We start from the raw sequence: 6,000 nt of genomic DNA on the forward strand, positions 1-6,000 counted from the left end.
TTAATCTTTCCTTTTAATTGTTTTTCTTTGTGAATATTTTAATGATGAAGTGTCTATTAATTTGAAGGCCCCTGTAACATCTAAGGTTTATTAAAGGTTTTGAGGCTCTAAAGATAGGTGGTGTAAAGATAAGGTTCTCTGGAATATCATATTCTCAACAATACTAACAGGGTTTTACTTTGAATGTGAAGACATTGATATAAAGTATAAATCTTAACATAGAAAACAAAATTAAAGAAATATTTACTGAGCCTAAAGTCCATTAAAGGAACATGAAACACCCAAAAAAATATTTCACAATTCAGATAGAGCATGGAATTGGAAACAACTTTCCAATTTACTTCAGTTATCTAATCTGATTTGTTCTCTTGGTATCCTTTGCTGAAAAGCATACCTATGTAGGCTAAGGAGCAGCAATGCACTACTGGGAGCTATCTGCTGATTGGTTGCTCCACATATATGCCTCTTGTTATTGGCTGATCCAATGTTTTTTGCTAACTCCCAGTAGTGCAGTTAATACTTATTCAACAAAGAATGCCAACAGAATGAAGCACATTTCATAATAAAATTAATTTGGAAAGTTGTTTAAAATTGTCTGCTCGAGCTGAACCATGAAAGAGAAAAAAATGGGTTTCATGTCCCTTTAATTAGGTAGATTTTATTATAATATGCATTAAAACTTTAATTCAATTGAACAACTATTCCTTGTTTTCCTTTGTAGATGACAATGAATATTACCAGAAATTTGAAGATGATGATGGTGAGTTAAAAGAACTTGAACACACAGTGTACATAGACAGCAAGAACAACTTGAAGCAAAAAGAAAAATACCACATCTTATCTCATCAAAAGATTCCTACAGAGGATAAAGATTCCAGATATACTGAGCATTTAAAAAGTCTGAACGAAAAGAAAAGTCTTTCATTCCAGCAAACAAGTCACACAGAGAAGAAGACATTCACTTGTACAGAGTGTGGAAAATACTTTACAAGCAAGTATGGTCTCCAACTACACCAAAGGATCCATACAGGAGAGAAGCCCTTCATGTGCACATATTGTGGAAACTGTTTCATAGATAAGAGTAGTCTCACATCTCATGAAAGAACCCACACAGGGGAGAAACCATTCCCTTGTCCAGAATGTGGAAAATGTTTTTCAAGTAAGACAAATCTCCTAAAACACCAAAGGATTCACACAGGAGAGAAACCTTTCATATGTACACTGTGTGGGAAATTTTTTGTACAAAAGTCAGTCCTCTTAAAACATCAAAAGCTTCATACGGGGGAGAAACCCTTCAGATGTTCAAAGTGTGGGAAATGTTTTATAGATAAATCTGGCCTTTTAAGACACCAAAAGCTCCATACAGGGGAAAAGCCTTTCAGATGTAAAGAGTGTGGGAAATGTTTTTGCTCAAGAGAGTAATCTCACTTATCATGAAAAGATCCACACAGGGGAGAAACCATTCACATGTACAGAATGTGGTAAATGCTTTACATATAAATCAGTTCTCCTAAGGCACCAAATGATTCATTCAGGGGTGAAGCCTTACACCTGTGAACTATGTGGGAGATGTTTTATACAAAAGTCAGTCCTCCTAAGACATGAAAAGCTTCATACAGGGGAGAAGCCTTACACATGTACAGAGTGTGGAAAAAGCTTTATACAGAAGTCTGTCCTCCTAAGACATCAACAACTTCATACAGGGGAGAAGCCTTTCACAATGTAAAGAGTGTGGGAAATGTTTTACACAAGAGAGTAATCTAAAACTCTCATAAAAGGATCCACACAGGGGAGAAACAATTCTCTTGCACCGAATGTGGAAAACAGTTTACATATAAGTCAGTTCTTGTACAACACCAAATGATTCATACAGGAGATAAGCCATTCACCTGTACAGAGTGTGGAAAATGTTTCACACAGAAGAGTACACTCATTTCTCATAAAAGAACCCACACAGGGGAGAAACTGTTTTCTTGTACAGAATGTGGCAAAAGCTTTTCAGATAAGGCATATCTCCTAATACACAAAGTAATTCATACAGGGGAGAAGCCATTCACTTGTAAAGAGTGTGAGAAAAGCTTTGCACACAAGTCACATCTTCTGAGACACCAAAAGATACACTCAGGGGAGAAGCCGTTTATGTGTATACAGTGTGGGAAAAGCTTCACTAGAAAGAGTAATCTCCGATCTCATGAACGAATCCACAGAGGAGAAAAACGGTTTACTTGTATGGAATGTGGTGAAAGCTTTTCAAGTAAATCAAATCTCCTCTCACACCAAGTGATTCATACAGAGGAGAACCAACTCACATGTACAGAGTTTGGAAAACAGTTTTGAATGCTTGTATGATCTCTTAACATACCATCATATCCATGCAATGGTAAAACCTTTTATATGAGTAGAGTGTAGGACGTGCTTCACAAGTGACATCTTATACACCGTAATATGAGTCACAAAGGGCAGAATCTGTTCACATGTGGGAAATATTTCACACAAAGGAGACATCTCGTATGAATTGAAAGGTTACACATGGAGAAAACCCAAACACTTACTTATACCGGATGTGGAAAAGAGTTGTTAGCTCTCTTTACACAGGGGCAAAACTTTCATATTCACACAGTGAAATTACTTACCCCAGTAGTTAAGCCCTTCACATGGTCAAAATTTATTTTTCCCTTTAGTAAGGAAAGTATAGCAGGTGCAAATCAGAAGCATATCGTGATTACAGAGCATAATCTATAGACCTCACATTGCCCGGATTCCTTCTATACCAGGAAACAGTGAGGCACCTCAATTACAAAAGTATGGAACAGAAAAGAAAGATACATACAAGAACAGTGTGGGCCCTTTTGGGCCTAAATTTGATACCAGTTATCTAGCAGATAAATACAATGATTTTGGAGAGCATTATATTCAATGTAACCACGTTGCAATAAAGAGATACAAATTCAATACAAATGAAAAACATTAAAAGGACAGTAAAGTGAAAATTTAATTTTTTCCAATTCACGTCTGTTATCAAATTTGCTTTGTTTTCTTGTTATCTTTGTTAAAGAGTAATCCTAAGTAGGCAAGAGAGCAGAAAGATTTAAGGACTATAAAAAGCACAACATGATTTGTAAGGGGGTTTCTTTAATACACATAGATACAACCTCCCACATGTGGCAAAACTGTAGAATAAAAATGTCCGTTAGCGCAGAGGATAAAGAAGAGTTTTAGTGCAAATGAAGATATCCAATGAATCCTCTATATTTTCAGCTGTTTATTACAGTAAATCTGTCACTTGTAATCTGGCAGATGAGGCTTTAGAAATGATTCTGCAGCAATTCTAGGTATATGTGAGGGATCTGTTGTCTCTGCAAGATGCAGATAATCAGCAAATAAAGACGCGATCGTCTGTAACGTTAGGTACCAGAGAAGTGTAGGGGAGGGGCTTCTAGCTCCACCTACTTTATTTAGAGAAACAGGAAACCTTTCATTTCAAAAAGGGAATTTAACCTTTAAAGTAATGTTGTTACACAACTTCAGGATACAGGTGATGACTTGGGAGAGGTGACTCCCTTTAGAGCTAGACTGTATATAGGGGAATTGCTTCACTTATAGAGGCAAAAAGCCCCTCATTTTTATTACTAGTGGGGTCATTTATAGCATATAGAACAGGTTTATAGTAAATAGGAATGGAATCTATATACTGCCCTAGCTTCACTTAGACTGGACCTTTATCATGAAATAGGTATTGTGTTTATTGGCTTTATAAACTGCACAAGTGACTTTCATGGTACTTTTGAAGTCACTAGCGCCCGTACATATAATCTACATGGGGCAAGTGAATGATACTTTTATATAAGGAGAGTCCTCTCTTTTAATCCACTACGCCTGGGTAGCTAGTATGTGATCACAGGTAGTGACACTTATCTGAGATAACCATAGTGATATGGGACTGCAGGGTAATGGCACTTACCTGAGATAACCATAGTGATGTGAGACTGCAGGGTAATGGCACTTATCTGAGATAACCATAGTGATATGGGACTGCAGGGTAGTGGCACTTACCTGAGATAACCATAGTGTTATGGGACTGCAGGGTAGTTGCACTTACCTGAGATAACCATAGTGTTATGGGACTGCAAGGTAGTGGCACTTACCTGAGATAACATAGTAATATGAGACCGCAGGGTAATGGTACTTACCTGAGATAACCATAGTGATATTGCACCGCAGGTTAATGGCACTTACCTGAGATAACCATAGTGATATGAGACCGCAGGGTAATGGCACTTACCTGAGATAACCATAGTGATATGAGACCGCTGGGTATGCACTTACCTGAGATAACCATAGTGTTATGGGACTGCAGGGTAGTGGCACTTACCTGAGATAACCATAGTGATATGGGACACAACCACTAAGGTGCGATAGTGATAGACCCTCTCTCACCCCACAATACATACACAGGTATCTGCTCGCCGGCTCTTCAAGAGGAGGCATCTCATTATCTCCCAGGTTAATGACATATCAGTGACAAATAGCGCACAGCTTTGGTCTGATTTGGGGATTAGTGAATCTAAAGTAGCCTCGATCCTGACCACTGAGCTAGGTCATAAAATGACTGAACCTAAAGCACTGGGGGATGATATGCAAGTTTAGCCGAGCGGGTAGGAAGACCCGTGATGATATACGTTAGAGGTTAGCGTTCGCACATAGGCACAATGAATTGTCAGAAAGGAAATCTTTATTGTCTAATTTTCATTTGTCTATTCTTCTTTATAAGAGAATGTGTAGATGCAAAGTACATGTTCACAAATAGCTCCTTTATTTATTTTGTCATTTGAATAGCTGTTTTTGTTTATTTTTTCCCACCTATACTAAAAGTGTTTTTTTTTAGAACTTAATTACTGGTTAGAAAAGTTAAGTAAACAGGAAAGGTATTGTAGAAATCACTCTCCCAGGGGGTTGAAACAGAGAGGTTCTAATACATTTATTTTCAATGGTTATTCCAGACAATGATAAGATTAGGAAGCCTTTGTGTTTATTTAGAGTGATACAATAATTAAATCTGTTATCCCTCAAAACTCAGCCCATTTACTGGGTTGTGTTTCCAAGAGACAAAAAATAGCTATTTCATATGAAAAAATAAATCTAAATGAGCAATCTCCCATAACATTTTATACCCTGCATCTGGTATAACAAGTATTGTTAAAGTACACTGTCCCTTTAATAAAATATTAATGTGGGTAACACACAGAAGAGTACTGACATTTGATTAACCCTTTTAGTGCTGATGATGACCACGTGTTGTGATCCGGGGGTGCTTTTGGAGTAAATTACGCCCCTCTCTACCCTGGGGTTTAAGTGTAGGCGGGGCATATTTATAGCATATGAGGTGGTCCAGCATTACGTAGTGACATCACCAGCACAAGAGACGCAGAAGTACAGGCAGCAGCTATTGGCTGAATGGAGCAGTAAATATTCTAAACCCCTTCAATCTCAGCTTCCTTAAAGGGACATGAAACTCAAAAATGTAATTTCATGATTCAAATAGAGCATACAATTCCAATTAACTTCTGTTATTTTACTTGTTTTGTTCTCTTGATATCCTTTGTAGAAAAGCTAGCTGCTGTTTGGTAGCTGCATATATGCCTCTTATTGGCTTACTGATGTGTTCAGCTAGCTCCTAGTAGTGCATTACTACCCCTTCAGCTAAGGATACCATGAGAATGAAGCCACATTGAAAATAGAAGTAAATTGGAAAGTTGTTGTTCTGTTTAAATTGTGAAAGAAAATGCTTCATTTCCCTTTAAGCCCTAGAAATACCCAAGGCCTGCCTGCTGGTGAATGGCGGTGACCTGCTCTAATTATACAGTGTGTATGTGAAAGTATAAAATACACATTTACGTATTCTTATAAACGGCCTAGGGACCCCATGACACCTTGTTTAAAGCCCATAAGCTCCTATATAAGTTGGTATTGCCATGTGATCACTGTACTAATGGTGATCCC

The 6,000-nt window shown here is 37.7% G+C and overlaps 1 pseudogene; it reads left to right on the plus strand.

The window, feature by feature from the left end:
- LOC128661249 (gastrula zinc finger protein XlCGF26.1-like) overlaps nt 1-5,247 on the plus strand; it is a 118,134-nt pseudogene extending 112,887 nt beyond the window's left edge.
- The last annotated feature ends 753 nt before the right edge of the window (nt 5,248-6,000 follow it).

The sequence above is a fragment of the Bombina bombina genome, chromosome 5 (genome assembly GCF_027579735.1).
Source record: "Bombina bombina isolate aBomBom1 chromosome 5, aBomBom1.pri, whole genome shotgun sequence".
In the NCBI taxonomy this organism is placed as follows: Eukaryota; Metazoa; Chordata; class Amphibia; order Anura; family Bombinatoridae; genus Bombina; species Bombina bombina.